The 20,086-nt window shown below is 35.3% G+C and overlaps 1 pseudogene; it reads left to right on the forward strand.

The window, feature by feature from the left end:
- The first annotated feature begins 10,265 nt into the window (after positions 1–10,265).
- LOC143603761 (AAA-ATPase ASD, mitochondrial pseudogene) lies at positions 10,266–11,875 on the forward strand (annotated as a pseudogene).
- Positions 11,876–20,086: the final 8,211 nt, after the last annotated feature.

Here is a 20,086-nt window from a genome sequence, read left to right on the forward strand (position 1 = left end):
ATCCGTTTCACTCTCAGCAAGAAACAACCATTGACGAGCTCTCTTCTAACTTGGAAGACAATTTGCATGTCGGTTCTATTCCGACCACGAGAATTCATAAAGATCACCCTTTGGAGAATGTGATTGGTGATGTGTCCTCCGGTGTACAAACAAGACGTAGCTTGAATGAGCACACCTGTGTTTACACAAGCATTAAGGAGACAGGCATAATCAACGAATGCTTGTACACCTGCTTTATCAGCCAGATTGAACCAAAGAATTACCAAATGGCTCTAAAGGACAGCTCGTGGGTCGAGGCCATGCAAGAAGAGCTGGCTCAATTCAAGAAAATGGAAGTTTGGACTTTGGTTGAAAAACCAAAGAATGTGCATGCGATAGGCACAAAATGGGTTTTTAAGTGCAAGAGAGATGAGAAAGGGATTATTATAAGAAACAAGGCGAGGCTAGTCGTTAAAGGTTTTAATCAACAAGAGGGGATTGATTATAATGAAGTGTTCGCTCCTGTGGCAAGATTGGAAGCCATTAGATTGTTTTTGGCATTTGCTGCTTATAAGAAGATGAAGGTATTTCAGTTGGATGTGAAAAGTGCGTTTCTAAATGGGAAAGTTGATGAGGTTGTGTATGTTGAGCAACCTCCGGGTTTTCCTGACCCAGACTTTCCAGACCACGTGTACAAGTTAAGCAAGGCGTTGTATGGACTACATCAGGCACCTCGTGCCTGGTACTCAACTTTATCAGATTACTTGCCTGAAAATGGGTTTGAAAGAGGAAAGATAGATAGCACACTGTTCTTCAAGAGAGAAGGAAGCGACTTCCTGCTGGTGCAAGTCTACGTGGATGACATTATCTTTGCTGCATCAAAAGTCTCCATGTGTCAACAGTTTGAGGCCGTCATGAAGAAAAGGTTTGAAATGAGTGCTATGGGTGAACTAACTTTCTTTTTAGGATTGCAGGTTGATCAGAAGAAGGATGGGATGTTCATTCATCAGACCAAGTATGTCCATGATGTGCTCAAACGCTTCAAGATGGAGGACAGCACTCCATTCGATACTCCAATCTGCGTCAACCATAAATTGGGTGCTGATTCTGACAATGACGCAGATGTGGACCCAACTCAGTATCGGGATATTATAGGTTCTTTAATGTACTTAACTGCTTCTAGGCCTGATATTATGTTTGCAGTTTGTCTTTGTGCTCGTTTTTAGGCAAACCCAAAGGAATCTCACATGAAGGGTGTGAAGAGGATCTTGCGGTATCTCAAAGGCAAACCTAAGCTGGGGTTGTGGTACGCGAAGGGAGGAGACTTGGAGCTAGTCGCTTACACAGATTCTTATTATGGAGGGTGCAATCAGAGTCGGAAGTCAACAACTGGAGGATGTCAGTTTCTAGGTGGCAGATTGGTGTCGTGGCAATGCAAGAAGCAGACTTCAGTCGCAATTTCAACATGTGAGGCAGAATACATGGCAGCATCCAACTGCTGCTCCCAGGTTCTTTGGATTCAACAACAGTTGCGCGACTATGGTCTGAATTTCTCACTTACTCCTATTTGCATTGATAACACAGCTGCTATCTCAGTAACTAACAATCCCGTGAAGCACAGTAAAACTAAACATATTGACATACGTCATCATTTTATACGGGATTGTGCTGAGAAGAAACTGATTGTGCTTGAAAAGGTGGATACGCTTGATAATTTCGCTAATTTATATACTAAAGCGTTTGAAAAATCAAGATTTCAAAACCTTGTTGAGTTGCATGGGATGATCAATCCCGAGTAACCATGCTTTTTGTGCATATTAAAAAAAAAAAAAAAAACGTCACTATCGCTTAGAACAATGTCGGTTACCTCAGTTTGATGGACATGTCTTAGGATATGTTTGGTCCTCATTTCTACTTGTAGAATATGAGGATAGCCATTAACCAGACGACTGAAAGTGACCGGGGCGGTTTATGATGAGTTTTCATTCTTTCGCTTAAAATTAGTCGATCATACTTAGTTAGAAGGACACATACTAGTATGTGGTCGGTCCAGCTGATCCATTGGATCTTCGGGATAGCCGTTGACCTGAAGACTTTGATTTGGTCGGGGTGATAGAAGTTAAATTTTTCTTTAAGGGAAATGAAATTATTTTTCAAGTCTACTACTTCGTAAGAAGTTCGTTTGCTATGTTTAACAGAAAATTGATCCAACCTTGGAAAATGATAGATATACTGATTCTGTGTTCTTAACTAGTGAAGTTATTAGGCTTAAAAGGCTTTAGAACAGTCATTGTATGTCATGGTAGCTTTTTATGGTGCGTAAAAGTAGAAGTGATACTAACTAAATCTACTCGATTTTATGTGGAAACTTCTTAAGAGTTCTGCATGTCTTCATATATATCTTTCCGAATGATAGGCAGAAAAGCGATTACCCAGTCATACACGAGCCTGTTAGTGTTCTGATTCCCGTGAAGAAAGCGTGTCAAGAGACTGCAGTGATCCAGATTCGGGACTTGCAGTTGTTCTCTATGTGTTTGTTAAAAAAAAAAAAATTTAAGTCATTGAGACATTCTTTAACTTAAAATGTCAATCATGATGTAAGAAAGAGAACGGGAAGCAGAGTCTAAAGATCGAAGAATACTTACAACTTAATCAGACACTACGGGTCGAAGTCAATTCGGGGTGACTTGGGGAAAGCCAAATACGCTTTGAGAATAGATAGGAGGCATCATAATCTCTGAGTTGTTGCCCACTTAAATTTTGAGGCATAATTGAACCTAACTCGTATCACAGAAACGATGAAAACCATCTTAAGTTATTTACCTGCTTACAACCTGTTTCTTTATGTCATAATACAGATAAACACGGATCTATGTGACAGTCACGTAGTTAGTATGATTCCTGTTCGGATCTTTTCTAAAACATGGTAGTCCCTGTCTAGACTGAAATTTGATCCCTTGTACTTTAATTTTTAAAAGTTTTTCCTATTTATGTAGTTGTTGATTTTATACTTGGTTACTTAGTCTTGATCGTGTCATGTAACTCTTTAAGGAAGTTTTAAAACTTAATTGCAAATTGTTCAAATTATAGGGGTTGATTTTGTAAAATTTGATATATCGGCGAACTTGTGAATAACTTCGCTCTAGGCGAAGTTATCCACAACTTCGCCTGTATAACTCCGCTCCTATATAAAGAATTTTAAAGGTCAAAGCTTTCATAATTTGTCAAACCGACGAACTTATTCTCTGTATTATTCTAGCGAACTTATCAGTTTTCCGGCGAACTTGTCGTTCTTTCCGATTCCGTGATCTTTTTCTCAGATTCCGTTACGATTCAAGGTTCGAGGTGTCGATAGATCGTATAACCCATGTTCTTTCTTGTTTATCAAAGGTCGTGTCGAACCGTTTCGAAACCTCGGACCGTCGGACTTTTGAACCCGATTTCAAAACTTGTCTTTACGTGGTCATGAACAAACTGATCGTCCAGATTGCTTTAAAATCATGTTTTTCGGACCCCTCAATCGTCAAACTGACCTAAAAACATCAGATTTTTCGAATTTGAATCTCCTTACTGTAGCCGATTCAGATTCAGGCGAACTTACATTTTGGGCGAAGTTATCCGTAACTTCGCCTGAGGTTTAACTTCGCCTGAGGCGATGTTGTGGTGAGGCGAAGTTATCATTAACTTCGCCTGGACCTTTTTACTTATTAGTTATTAGACGAACTTAAAGATGAAGCGAAGTTGTTCCCAACTTCGCCCCACCTTTAACTTCGCCTACACGGAATTTATCACAACTTCGCTCATGGTAACAAGCGAACTTGTGTTATGCCTTAACGTTTATCTAACTTGGTTCGTTTGTTGCAGATATGGCTGCTGTTGCTGGTGCTGGAGGTGCTGGTGGCGATGATGGAGGAGATAATCAAAGGCAGTTCTTCCCTGGGCACAACATGTATATTACATTAGACCCAGACGCGAGTGGTGTAGATGATTTCCGCGAGATCATCACATTCCTGCTTCGCTCGCGGATATTCCACGCTGTCACAACAACTCTGCCGATTTCCTTGCCCAACATTGAGGATTTCTGGCAGACGGTGGAATATGACTGCCGCGTCGAGCCCCCGGTTATGCGAGCAACCGTCAACAATCAAGAAGTTCAGTTATCTTCTGAACAAATCCGGGTGGCTTTACGTTTTGGAGAAGAGACTAGGGATTCCGTGACGGAGCGTTTCTCCGAATGGGCTATTCTGGTCCATTAGGCGATACTCAGAGAAGGAAAGGTTTCTTGCTCGATCAGTGGCGCTTCCTCATGCACGTAATGATTGTCTACATGTCAGGGAGGAAGGCGGGCACTGACGGTATGGGCGCGACCATGCAGTCAGCAATGACTGCTCTGACATATAATAAGCGCTATGGCTTTAGTCAGATGGTCTTCTATGAAATTGATCGTCAGAGAATGGCGATGGTACGTGAGAGATTCCTCATGTATCCAAGATTTCTTCAAATGATATTGAATCATGTGGCTCCCACGTTGCCTCAACGTCGCTCTATCAGATACGTGGAAAGTGTGAACAAGCGTATCTTCGCTCAATGCCGGACATCGAGCGTGAGGAGCAAACCTGAACTGCGTCCTAGGCATACTCCACTATTTGGGTATTTAATCAACCCAGAGTATGTTCCTGCTAATGGGGACGAGTTTAGAGATCCTCAACCACAACAGGCGGGAGCACCTCAAGCTGTACCTGCTGCGCCTGTTGTGTCAGCTGAAGAAGAAGTAGACCTTGACGCTGCTTTTGGCGGCCAAGGATTTTTTGACATGGACCAAGTTGATCTTCAAGAAAATATACAGGTCTCGGTTCCACAGAGTACGGGAGTATATGTTACTAGAGCAGCTACGACGGTGGCTGACTCAGATTTTGATGCTGTAATGGATGAGGCAAGACGTATGATGGTGACTCAAGAGAGGACGTATGGGAAGAGAAAGAGGACAGATGACGACAGTGAGTCAGAAGAAGAAGAAGACATTCATAAGTTGATCAGACGTTCAAGAAGGGACAGGACAGGTGCAGGTATGGGAGCAGGTGAGAGTTCAAGAGTAGTACGTTTCGCTCCACCCGCACTGTCCGGTATGTCGATTGTCCCTACATCAGTACAAGTTGCAAGTTTAAGCGCCGCGGATGTTCCCGTGGTGGCTACATCATCTTCTTTCGGCATCCCACTCACTACCTTCCAGCTGACGACTCCGGAGATTGTGTCTTTACCACCTCCAACTCTTACTCCTTCAGAGGTGGTTGCTCAATTTGTTAAGTCGATAGTCGTTGCAACTGCAGGGTTATCAGGTATGATACCACCTGCGGTTACGCCTGCTTCTGATGTCCCGGTTACATTTGAAATCCCTCCTCAGTACACTCAAGATATATCACATATGAGGTTCGATTTCGATGCAACCCTATCAGACTCGGAAAGAATAGCTGCACTTGAACGGGTCGTGGCAGAACAATCAAGGGTGAATCTTATCCAGACCCAGGCTATTCAGCGCCTAGTAACAGAGAATCAGCTGCAGTCGTCCCTACTGGTTGAACATGGAAAAATTATAGATGCTATGAAGGAGTTCTTGGCATCTCAGGGGGAGACGAGCTGTAAAGGCGACGAGCTCAGGACAAAGAAGAAGAATGATAGAGACGATGATCCCAATGCATCGAAAGGTGCAGGTGGTGAGTTGCCAAGAACTATTCAAGCTCTTGGGACTTCCACAGCTCAGGGGGAGTCTGCAGATGCAGCTGGCGGTTCTGGTGGTAATGAGGTGGTGATGGTAGATGACGAGGAGATGGGAGATGATGTGATCGATGCCTTGAAGGAGTTGGATGATGATATGTTGGATGATGAATTTATGTGTGAAGATGATGTTCTACCAGTCGAAGAGATTGAAAAGATTGGTGCAGAAATTGTGATAGAAGATGATGTTGAAGAAGGTGAAATAGTTGAGGAGAATATTGAACACGAGATCCCTGTAGTTGAAAAGTCAGATGTATGTCAAGATACAGTAGATGATGATACAGAATGGGAGGAGCAGCCTAGATGGAAGGAAGGCTATGCTCATTGGTTTATCAAAACTAAGAAGCCTGCTGTTCCAACCATGTTCAAGAAAAGTTATAATATCAAAGGCTATGCTGAATCAAAGAAAGAAATTATCTGTTGGCTATATTATGAACAGTTAAAAGTGTTCGTGGTGAAAAGATATGATGGGATCCAATACTTTAAGAGGACGTTGAGATCTCTCAATACATTGCCTGAATGTGAGGTGAATGATTTGGCTAGATTGGGGTTGATTAATAGAAGCGACGACAACATGGCCAGAGTTATTGGGAAGATCGTGTGGAAAGAAAGTATTAAAAAAAAGAAGTTTGAGTTATTAAAGCCACAGAAGGGAAAGCTAGTGGAAGATAAGGAAAGATGAATGAGAGCAGATGGCAAGCCATGGATGGTAATGAAGTACAAACCGATTCGATGCATGAAAGAGGTTCCAATGAAGACTATGCCTCAAGATGTGTTGAAAGATCTTAAATGGTGGTATGTTGATTGCCAGACTGCTGAAGCCGTGATGGAAGACGAAGAAGAACAAGAAGTGCTAAGAGTGTATGATCCGATGCATCTTGTTAATTTATCGAAAGCTGATCTGCAGGTGTTAAATGAAAAGAAGATATTTTATATTCCTGCTTGGAAAGACGAAGCGAGGAAAGATCAGCGAGTAGTCACGGTATGCGTGAGAGAAGGAGTACATGCATGAAGACCAAGAGATTGAAGATTACAAGACACGTGCTTGAAGATCAAGACATGAAGCTACTGCCAAGGGGGAGTCTGTTGGTGCATAATGTCAGTAGTTCATAGTCTAGTGTCTGTAATCGAGTCTGTAATGATTAATTATGTTTTATATGTCTTAAGCGAAGTTACTAACAAGTTCGCTGTTTAGGCGAACTTGTTAGTCAAGCGAAGTTATGGACAACTTCGCCTGAACATGCCAGGCGAAGTTGTCGTGTATTTATATAGGTTACGGCTTAGCTTAGTAAAAGAGTTCGTGTGATCATTATCGAAGTTACGAGAGCTGTAACGTGAGGACGAGAGTTCGTGTATGTAATAGTGATATTGTATCACGTGTTTTGGTTATAATATAACGTGTTTGTTTATCGTATCGTGTTTGATCTATTCGTGTCTTCTACGCTCGTAACGACCTACGCAGGGATTCCGCACCTACGTAGATCGAGATATCTCATGTTGATCCATCCAGGGAACCTACAGTTGTTGTTCTTGTTTCTCTAGTACCTTCAGTGGTTCCTATCCCCGTCATGTTCCTTGGATTATTTACAAGTGGTATTCAAGCTCTTATTTTTGCAACTTTAGCCGCGGCTTATATAGGTGAATCCATGGAGGGCCACCATTGACAGAGTCATTCTCTTCAAGATGATCGGGTAATCATTCAAATTAAGAACGGAAGCTCGTTGCTTTTTCTTTCCCTATAATCAAAATGAAATTAATTGAAGCCATGGGGCTCTATCCATTTATTAATTCGACCCAACTTAAAATTGACTTCTATTTGCCCATTTGAATAATTTAAACGAAGGCTTTGTCTTGAGCCGAAAAGAATAAAATATTCTCAGAACTCTTAATTGATACGACATGCTATTTTTTCCATTCATTCCCTTTGAGGATCAGTCGTGGTCTTCCAAACTTTACCGATGGTATGGACGAATCCTTCGCTTCATCTAAATGTGTAAAAGATCCTAGCCGCACTTATAAGCCGAGTACTCTACCGTTGAGTTAGCAACCCACATAGAAAAAGGATATGTAGATACAATCATAATAAACAGAATAAAAAAATGATTAAATCAAACCATAAATCTACGTAATCTACGAAAAATTTCCCGAAAAAAGAAATAAATCAAAAGTAAAGAAATATAAAAAATGCTGGACTATCCCCTATTTCTAGGTTATCCGCTTTTTCAACCAAAAATCCGAGTAGCAAAGCTAATCTAACGAACCCATCATTTGAATCAACAGGTAAAAAATCAAACCTAAAACCTATGGGACAGAAATAAATAGAGCTGCTTATCACGATGAATTATATTTGTTCGATACAATATTGTCAATATAAAGGTTAATAAAAGAATACGATGGAAAAAGTACAATAACTAAAATTGAAAAAAGTAAAAAAAAAAAAAAAGACTCGTGTTGGATTGGCACTGAATATGCATATATACTAAAATTTTTAGTTTAGGTGGAGAATAAATAAAGATAAAGTAAAAAAAGGATTTATGCAATCAATAGTGTATTGAATCCATATATAATAAGTCGAATAACGAACTTCGATTCCTTGTTTCTTACTTGGTATTAGAGTTCGAATGAAAACTACAGGTAATGTCAGAATTTTCTATTTTGTAAGGATCCATCAAATAAGGTTTACTTAGAAAAAGATTTTATAAAAGCAATGATAAATAGATACGAAGATAGCAAGAAAATAAGTAGAGCAAGAAAAAAAATAAGGAAATAAAAAAACATAGTATAGAAAAGATATCCAAAATGATATAGAAATCACTATCATATCCTTAGTTTTTATTTCCTTAATTTAATTGAATTTCATTTGATTAGAGCAAAGTTCCTTAAAAACCTCTGCCTTTTTTTAAAATATCCTGAACAGTTCCTGTAGGCTGAGCGCCTTTTTCAAGGAAATAGAGAATAGCGGGAACGTTTAAATAAGTTTGATTCTTGATAGGATCATAAAAACCCACTTTCCGAAGATCTCTTCCTTCTCTTCGGGATCGAACATCAATTGCAACGATTCGATAGACGGCTCATCGGGATAGATGTAGATGAAAAAGAAATCCCCCCCCCTAGAACCGTATAAGAAGCTTTCTCCTCGTACGGCTCGAGAAAAAATGATTAGAAGTTTTGTCTATGGATAAAATTAGAATAAATAGGAAATGACTCCATAAAATAAATTAGTCTATAATTTAACGCAGAGCCATTTTTTTTAGCTTTCTTCCTGAAAAAAATCATTTGTACTCATAACTCAAGTTCAAGAATTTTAAAATATCTTTAAAATATCTTAAAGATATTCATATTTTTATTTTTTGAGTGGTCTTTAACCCCCCCTTTTTCGTCTCGTTTAAAATAGATTTGGATTATGTATTTGGATCCGTGAGACATTTGAAGTGGCGTTTCCTTGTTCTGGGATCCTAACTTGTGGAGATGACCTTACTTACCTGTACTAGTTATAGGTATTTAAGCTTTATAAATATTTATTTCATATTAGAATACGAGATCTACATCAATGCCCCGATTTTGATCAGTTGGTTCCGCCTTGAAACGATTTGATATGTTTAATCAACTCATTTAGCACATTTGCATATCAACTATTGTTGTCTACCCGTTTGATACATTTAAACAAATAGATTTGTTTGTTTGTCAAGGGAAGATCAAGAAGTTCTTGATAACTTTTAAATTATATTTGAATATTTTACGTAGTCCATGTTTATGTACATTGTTCTTCGTTAGGGAGTTTGTGTATAATCAATTAATTGAAACAAATATTAGATATTTTCAAGTAGAGCTGGTAATTTAGACGGGTACATGAATATAAGACACGAACTTGCACGACCTTAACATGGATCATGTATGGCCTTAATAGATTCGTTTAATAAAGAGGTATACACGAATCGACCTGTTAATTTTCGTGTCTAAACATGTAAAATACACGTTTACCTATTAAATACATGTTAGTACATGATTAGATTTTTTTTTATAATTAAAAATACAATAATATAATAGTACTTTAAGATTTGGATTGAATTATGTTTTATACTTTTATCTATTAAGTTAAACCGACAATAATCCTATAAATTTGACCTTAGTAATCAACCTTTCACACAGTAGTAGGAAGTCAGATTTCAATAAAAATGATCTTTGTCATTTGCTTGAGAAAAAAGGCAACATAATACTAATCGATGTACGTAAGTACCATGATATTCATATTATCATGAGTCACTCACGAGTCACGGGTCTCTTCCAGGGAAGCTTCATGTCGGATGGACCTTTCATATTAATTTATGGACACAAAATGGTCGGCTGCCTCTTTTGTCATTTTATATGTCAAAATGGGCATTCACACGACACCGTGACAGGAACCATATACCATACAAAGACTTGACGCATGCTAAATGCCACTTGACTTACTACTATAAATTAAGATGTTAAACTTGCACCTAAGCTCATCTATTCTTCATTATACAAACAACTTTCTAACTAAAACATTGTGCGAGTTGCGAGCAATAAGAAGATGATAGTTGGGGAAATGACTCAGATAGGGTCGATGATTGGCGTAGTTATGTTCGTATGGACCATATTCCGGCAATTTTTTCCAGACGAGCTCTATAGGGATGTTAGAAAATATGGTAATAAGATCATTAGTTATGTGTACCCTTATGTGGAGATCACATTTCATGAGTACCAAGCAGAAGGTTGGTTCGAACGAAGTGAAGCTTTTAAATCCATTGAACGGTACCTTAGTAGCAACTCCTCCAAAAATGCTAACAGGCTTAAAGCAAAAGTGGTCAAGGATTCCGAATCCATTGTCCTAAGCATGGATGAGAATGAAGAAGTCATCGACGAGTTCAACGGCATCAAAATCTGGTGGACATCGAGTAGAAAAATCCCCCAACAACGAGCTCTCTTTTCGTATCGTGCTGAAGAAGAGAATCGGTTCTACAAGCTCATTTGCAGAAGAGAACATCGCGATATCATCACTAATGTTTACTTGAAACATGTGCTCGATGAGGGGAAGGCTATTGCGGTAAGATCAAGGCAACGCAAGCTCTATACCAACAACAAGAGTGAGAACTGGCACGGTTACAAGAAGACGGTGTGGAGTCACATCATATTCGAGCACCCCTCTACCTTTGATACCATTTCAATGGATCCCAAGAAGAAGAAGGATATTTTGAACGATTTAATGACGTTCCGCAAGTCTAAAGACTACTACAAGAAGGTGGGAAAGTCATGGAAGCGAGGATATCTTCTTTACGGTCCACCAGGAACCGGAAAGTCTAGTATGATTGCTGCCATGGCTAACCTTCTTGAGTATGATATATATGATCTTGAATTAGCGTCCGTGAAGGATAACACGGATTTGAGGAAGCTATTGATCGAGACTTCAAGCAAGTCGATAATCGTGATTGAGGACATCGATTGTTCGCTTGATCTTACGGGACAGAGAAAGGAGAAGAAGAAGGAAGAGAGTAAAGATAAAGATAAAAAGATTGAAGAGGAAGAGGATAAGAAGAAAAAAGGAAGTGAAGTGACTTTATCCGGGCTTTTGAACTTCATTGATGGTTTATGGTCAGCTTGTGGTAGTGAGAGGTTGATCGTATTCACCACGAATTACGTTGAAAAGCTTGATCCAGCTCTCATTAGGCGAGGGCGGATGGATAAGCATATTGAGATGTCGTATTGTTGTTTTGAAACGTTTAAAGTTCTTGCAAAGAACTATTTGGATCTTGAGTCACACGAATTGTTTGAAACCATCGGTCGAATGTTGGGGGAGACGAAGATGACTCCAGCAGATGTTGCTGAAAACTTAATGCCAAAGTCAGACGAAGAGAACGCCGAGGTTTGCTTGAAGAAGTTGATCAAATCTTTGGAGGACGCAAAAGAAGAAGCGAGACTCAAAGCTCTTGAAGATGCGAGGATCAAAGCCGATGAAGAAGCGAGTAAAAAGAAAGAAGAAAATGGCGAAACGGAACAAGAGATTGATGCAAAGTCGACTGATGAGGGAAAGAAGAATGGTAAAAGTAGTGCCGACGAGATACAAGCTAGTGATGCAAAAGAAAACGGTGTGATGTGTGCATGAGTCCTATAAAGTTGACTAAAAATACCAATAAATTAATTTAGTGTTTGCTACAAGTATGTTTCTTTTTTAATTGTTTTAACTTTTCTATAAAAAAGATTCAGTCAGTGAGTGTAATTTTCAACTTTCAAGTGGCTTTACATGCTGGGTTGGTGAGCGCATCTATTTATTTTTTTATTACCAATCTTGGTGTGATCTTAAAGTATGAAAATATTAATCGGTTTGGGGTTTTAAGAAAGGAGTTAGTAATCTTAAGTAACAATGTGATTTTGATGAGTGTTATTAAATAATCATAATCATATAAACTAAGTCATTTGGTGGACAATGGTACGTAATGTATTATTAGAAGCAGATTAGATTATCGTTTAAGAAAAAGTATAAAGAAAAAGAATAAATTAAAGTAATGTAATAACTTAACTATCTTATATAAAGAATAAAAGTGTATCTAAAACATAAGATTAATATAATATGTTTGGGTTTGATTATAGAGAAAAAGCTTAACAGACTTGTTAAGGTACCAAAAACTAAATCAATGGTCATTGTGTTGAACATATGTATTTCTTTGGTGATTAACATAGTCGACAGTTGGACGGTAACATAGATGGGCAAACTCACTGCTCCAACTTACCGCTGATGCATAGTTGCAATTGATAATCAAGTTGAACTGATATTCGGTCGCCATTGATTATCGGTTCTCACTAACCACCATTTTCTATGCAACTTTTCATCAGTCAGACAAATCCGAAGTAATGGGTCTTTTGAAACCCACAAAAGGTGTTGCCAGACAAATCCGAAGTAATGGGTCTTTTGAAACCCACAAAAGGTGTTGCCTCTTTGGAACGCCCTTGGTCACTATCCCTTAAACAATCAGGTTAGAAGTGCTATAAATGAGCATAAACTTATACAAATGTGTATTCCATATATCTTAACTTGTAGCAATGTGTATCCTCATTTCTCTTTGATCTTTAGCGAATCCAACTAGACTGAAGTGCCGTTGATGACACTACAATCACCAGCATGAAAGAACGAGAATCAGGCTAGTAGTGTGTGGCATGCCCCGATTTTTGTTCAGCTTGTTCCGCCTTGAAATGATTTGATACGTTTAAATCAACTAATTTAACACATTACATCTTGACTATTATCGCCAGCCCGTTAGATACATTTAGACAAATAGATTAAACAAGTTGGGTTCAAGTTACACAATTGTAAGTCGATGGGTTAAGACTTATATTTTTGACACAAATAAAAAAATGATTCGTGTTTGGGAACAATTCAACCCTCCAACCCACTAACCATCCAACATGGCACATCTAATGTTAAATCTATTAGGAATTTTCAATAAAATTATATCTTTTAAAATCTTAATACTTTTTTTAAAAAAGGAAAAGGCAGGTGTGAACTAATATTTATGGACTTCTATTTTGTTTAACTAGACTTGCTAGTCAAGGTCAAATCACAAAAATCTTTCTCAATCAAATGGACCACTTAATGTTATTTCCAAGAAATGAATTATGCATATACCATGATGTCATTCTCATGAGTGTTCATATTGATTGTCAAAAAGTATTATCGAAGATTTATTGAATCATCCAAAAATATAATTAAAATGGAGCAGGTGTGTGTGATGTGCTTTTTTAAGCATCTTTGACTCTTCGTGGCACCACAAGACAATATGTAAACCAAGCTTTTGAGGATTACTTGTCCAGTTGGAATTCGATCCAATCACTCGACATAGTAGTTTTGAAGCTGCTGCTTTTAATCTGCACACCATCAGCCTATCTGTATCCATACCCTTAAAGTTTCATCTTTATAATAACAAGAAGCCGTGTGGGATTAGCCCGTCACTTGGTAGAGGTTGTTGTCTCTTAAATAAGAGGTGTAGCCGTGTAGGAGTTTGCCTTTCAAAAATTAATAATAATAAAATAGGGATGAGATTTTTTCTTGATACCCGTACCGGTACTCGTACATGTACCCGTACATGTCTATTGGGTACGAGTACGGCCACGGGTATCCAAATTTACTGATTTTAGGTACACGTATTACGGGTACTGATACACGTTTAGAATATGTATTGGCTTTTATTAAGTTTCCAACACTCATGGCTTGACTTTCAAGCGAGATTTTTAAAACCTAATATATATCAATTGAATTAGTTCATTCTTGATCTATATGTGTATATTCATGTATTGTGTATTCATATATTTTATTTCATGTATGTGTAATTGTATATATCATTAAATAACATGTATTAACTTTCTCTCTTGTTTTTCTATAGAAATTGAGGAAGCACAAAAAAAAAGGAAAAGATAAAATGGAAAGATGACTAACGAAGATTAAATGAATGTTAGTTTTCTTTGCATAAGTTCATTTTGTTTTAATCATTTTTAATAAAAAAAAATTAGGAGACTTTGTATGTTTTAGAATTCATTACGTAATTATGAATTAATTTTATATTATGGTTCATTTCATTTTTAGTTTTAATATTATGTTTTGGTTATGTTATTACGGTTTTGGTTGTGATATTATATATAATTGTTTTGTCGATATTGTATGATAGTTATACCGATACCAAGTTTAGTGGAGAACTTTTTTAAAAAAGAACAAAGTGGTATAAAAGCGAGTATCATACCCGAAAGTACATGTACCCACACCATAAAATTATGTACGGGTACTGAGATTTACTGATTTTAGATACAACTACTTTCGAGTACAGGTACGGTACCGATCTCATCCCTAACTATAGTAGCCTACTATGATGTCAACTAATACTATTACCAATTACAAAATTACTAACAAAGTTACAAATATAACTTTAAATGTTGTATTAAATGAGCTTTTTATATATTTATGAATTATAAATTTTTATTTATATATATCTTTTAAATTCATAAGGTATGTCATTATGTGTATTATTAAATTTAATTTTTTTGTTGTAATTTTTAACCACCCGTGTATTACACGGGCTATATCCTAGTTATACATTAATCATTACTAATCTAACAAGCAGTTGCGGATCTAGAACAAAATCTAAGGGGTAACGTTTAAATTTTTTTACCATGTTCATCATACTATACTATTAAAACAAATTAGTTTGGTGTCACATGCCCCTTGCCTATTGGATGATTGTCTTTCCTTTCAAAATTATCTTTCACTTCTCTATTTTTCTTACCAATTAAATAAATCAAAAATAAATTCTATTCCTAATAATTAAAATACTTAATGTATTCATTTAAGTCAATATACCGGTTTCTAATTTTAGATTTTAACTACTTTTTTATTTTGAGAGTTACATATAATTTGTAACTAACAATCACTTAAAATAGGAACAAACTCATCAATAAATGTAGATTGTTATCTTTTTTTTTAATGTTCACATCTAATTAGTTAAAAATGGACCAAATTCATCAATAAATGTAATTTCATTTAAGTTTTTCTTTCAAATTATTATCAAAGTTTATGATAATTAGATTTTATTTATTTATTATGAACAATAATTTTGTTTTACATATGTCATTATTAACAAAAACTCGGTCATTCTTTTTAATTCGTAATAAATATAGTTGAAAATTAATTTTTCAACCTACTCAATATTATATAAAATACACTATATACTACAATATATTGATTTGGTCAAACAAATTAAACAATCATCATGATTCTTTCAAAAGAGGAAACTTAATTTATGCAAAATAAAATCCAAACAAACTTTTCATAACTTATTGAATTATTATTTATATAGAAATAACATAATTTATGCTAACCATAGAAACTTGGTCTTCCCTTAAAATACTTTTACCATAAACTTTCACACCTAAACTTCAAGCCTATATATTGAATACTTGAGCTTACAAAATATGTCACTCTTAAATTGTCACTCCTAATACTTGGTGGGTTATTAACTCGGAGATGCAATAATTTGGAAGTGTTGATAACATTTTAAGTTGAATGATATTATAAGTTTGAAGGTATGTACGATTTTTTTATAAAATACGCTACTTTGTATAATCGATATAACTATACGTCAGTCTATGTAACTTATTGTTCTCTACATGATATAAGATTTCTAAATTTTTCACATGTTAATCGTATTTTTTTTTATTTTATATTTTAGATGTCTTCAAGTTCCAAAAGACGCACTAATTCTCAATCATCATCTTCCAATAAGAGAAATAATACAAATGGTTAGTGAGTTTAATAATTTAAGGTTACTCTCTAAATACTATGTTATAATAATAATAATTTTGTATGCAAAACGTGCAGTGTCATCGTCTAGACAACCATTGCGTATCATATCCAACGGTAACAATTTTTTTATAAACCATCAATTGATTTAAAATGTTAATGATTTATGACCGTCTTTTTTTATTAGATCTAAAATTTTATGAAATATAAGGCAAGTAACATGAAGTTTGAGGACCATTCAGAGTATAGCTCGAGCCACGGTAGGACCTGGTCACCAAATGTGTCTTCTTACTTATGTAAGATTTCTTGAAATTCATATTTACAGTTTTATTTTTATATGTTGAGAGCTCCCTCTATTCATATTTAAAGTTTAAGAATGATTTGGAGACTAGCTCTAGCCATGGTAGGACTGGGTCACCAAAGTTCCACCTACTTCTTCCAAGATTCAATAGACATGTTGAAGGTTTTGAGATATACGAAAATATTGTTGATTTATTTCCTTATCGAAATTATCATGCTAATTATTTCGATTACATTCATTGATAATTCTTACTAATTTGCTTTTTAATATATCAGTATATCTAACATTACTTTATTTTTAATAATTTTAGTTTATGACGGCCCAAATTGGTAGATTGGCTAATTGCATGGAAAAAGTATTTGATGTAGAGTAAGTTGGTTGTGTCTGTTTTGGTCATTACTAATGTATTTTAGTTATTAATTTTCCATCATTTTTTATTTTATGTAGCTTAGATAATTCATATAAATTAATTCATTTTATATGAATAACAATCTTTATTTTTTTTTTGTGTTAAAATTTTTGAATCTTATATTGAAAGTTTTAACAATTATTTATTGAACTTTCAAAAAATGGAATGTTTTTTATAATAATATTTACAATTATTTATTTCTGTTTTAAATTCAAAATTGGCCATTATTACAACAATTTTTTTTTTAGTTTTTAGTAGTATTCAATCTTAACAAACTTTTCATCTTTTATATTTTACCAAATTTTAATTAGCATAAATGAATTATATAATATATATGGGAAATTTTAAATAATTTACTTTTGAGTATACTTGAAAGTTAATAAGTTTTGTATTAAAAACACATTAATTTATTTCAACATGTTAATATATGGTGTATTACTTATTTCAAATTTATATTTAAAAAATCTTAGATATTTACTATAATTGCTTATTTATTTTAAAATATTCATCATCTTTAATTTTTATGATACATTCTAATCATTTATATATTTATTTATTTATATTTTTAAGAACCGAATTTGACCACTCTTTTTTAGTTTTAATATTCTCCAATCTCAATAAACTTTAAATCTTTTATATTTGACCAATTTTTTATTAGGCATAAATGCCAAGAATTACTGATTCGTCTAAATTATTTCGTTCAAATTAAAAAATAAACTAATAAACTAAATAGAAAATAAAAACTTTCCATATTTTATATTTGATCAATTTTTCATCAGGCATAAATGTCAAAATTAATGTATAAAATTGAAAAAAGAATTATCTAATGAATCTGTTGTTAAATAAGTTAATGATGCTAAAGTCTTGACAATAATTTCGTGATAATTAAAAAAATTAATAGTATATTGTTTAGTTAGTAAATTTCTAAAAAAAAGGAAAGTTTTTTATAATAATATTTACATTTATTTATTTTTGTTTTTAAAAACTGAAATTGACCACTCTTGCAACAATCTTTTGAAGTTTTTAATAGTTTTCAATGTCAACAAACTTGCCATCTTTTATATTTGACGAAATTTTTTATTAGTATAAATGGCAAATTTAATGTATATTAAAAATATAAACACTTTACTTTTGAATATACTCGAAAGTTAATAATTTTTATCTTAAATACACATTAATTTATTTAACAAATATAATATGTTGTTTATTACTTATTTCAAATTTATATTTAAAACATCTTAGGTATTCACTATGATTGCTTATTTATGATAAATATTCATCATCTTTAATTTTAATGATACATTCCAATCATTTATACATTTATTTATTTCTTTTTTTAAGAACCGAATTTTGAACACTCTTTTGTAGTTTTTATTAGTCTCCAATCTCAATAAACTTTTCATATTTTATATTTGGACAATTTTTAATTATGCATAAATGTCAAGAATTACCAATTTGTCTAATTTATTCAGGCTAAATTAAAAAATAAACTAATAAAGTAAACAGAAAATAAAACTTTCCATCTTTTATAGTTGACCAATTTTTAATGTAACATCCTAAATATTCTAATAATAAATAAAGAAAGTTGCGTTAAATTGTCGTGCGTTTAATAATATTAACTAATGTCTAATATGGAAAAGATCATGGACTTGGATTTAATTAAGATGGATTAAGGGTAATGGGCCTTAGGTCCATGAGCCTTAAGGGGTATAAATACCTCCTTAAGTCACCCTTAAACCCTAAACCATCATTCATTTCCATCTTATTCTCTATACATTCAAAACACACACAATACACTACACTATATTTCGGCCGAGAGAAAGAGAGGTGAGGTCCGAGCAAGCACACACGATTCAAGATAGATACAAGATCTAGAGCCCTTAAGCAAGCTAACCGAGACCGAAGAACGTATAAAGGTAAGCCGTTTTACCTTTAAAGTTTACATTTTTATACACGTTTAGTCTTGAAACTTGAACCTAGAATAGATCGAGTATAAACGAAAGATAAAGTTGTAAACTTGATAGTAAATATGAGTGTAATGAACCCGGAAATGGAAACGGCTCGATTAAATGAACCCTTAAACTAGTATTGATCGTGTCGAGCTTAAAGGTCCGAACTTTATGCATTTTTGGGCCAAATCTTATTCAAAAACGACCATAGGGTTGATCGCGAGTTGGTTAAATATCGTATCCAAAGATTTCGCATTAAAACGATGATGATTTTGGGGATTAAGGACGAACAGCGGCGGCTGCTGCACAACTTCGCCTACAAGCGAACTTCGCTTGCAAGCAAGTTCGCCTAACTGACAACTTCGGTCGTTGTTAAGTTCGCCAACCTTAAGTTCGCTGAGGTTAACTTCGCCTAAGGTCAAGTTCGCCCAACTATAACTTCGCCTAAGGTCAAGTTCGCCCAACTATAACTTCGCCTGAGTTAAGTTCGCTGAATGCTAACTTCGCTTGAGTTAAGTTCGCTGAATGCTTAACTTCGCTGAATGATAAGTTTGCTTAAAAGATAAGTTCGCTTAACACTAATTTCGCTTACAGTAAGTTCGCTTAATGTTAAGTTCGCTTATTGTTAAGTTCGCTTAATGATAAGTTCGCTAGAGTTAGCAAATTAGAAAATAAATTAAAAACCTAATGAAAAATGTGTTAAGACAGTTAATGAGAATAAAATTTTTCCAAGCTGACCTGGCAGCTCGATCCCAGCCAGGGGCTCTGCCCCTTGGACCCTGATAGGGGCTGCCGCCCCTAGACCCCGCTGCCAGGGGCACTGCCCCCGGACCCCCGTTCGTTGTGGGTAGTAGCTAAGACTAGAAAGATGATATGAGTAGTGATAGTTAATTGATACGTGTACTTATTATACAGTCAGCCGTGCACAACTGAAGAAAGGGATTACGATTAACGGTGAACGTAACCGCATTCAGGTGAGTTTCTAGCCCAATTTATGTGTTATGTTTTCGGGGTTGTGTGCATACTCAATATGTTTGTTATTACGCTTATCCTAAGAGATAAGTGTATGCCTTATGTGAATAATGTGATATGTATGAATGATGGCTTGATGGTACGTGAACGATCTTCAGATATTGCACGTACTGTCAGGTTGTAACGCTATGTATAAGGTAAGTATGATATGTATGCTTATGTGTATGAACGTGATAAAGTTAATAAAAGAAGGAAAGGATGGTTGTATGGTTACGAAAAGGGTACCGAGCCCTAATAATACTCGAGGTATGATGTATGGTTGTATGGTTACGAAAAGGGTACCGAGCCCTAATAATACGCGAGGTATGATGTATGGTTGTATGGTTACGAAAAGGGTACCG

The sequence above is a fragment of the Bidens hawaiensis genome, unplaced genomic scaffold (assembly GCF_021521415.1).
Source record: "Bidens hawaiensis isolate Kalapana, Puna unplaced genomic scaffold, B.hawaiensis_p1.1 tig00001961_1, whole genome shotgun sequence".
Lineage (NCBI taxonomy): Eukaryota > Viridiplantae > Streptophyta > Magnoliopsida > Asterales > Asteraceae > Bidens > Bidens hawaiensis.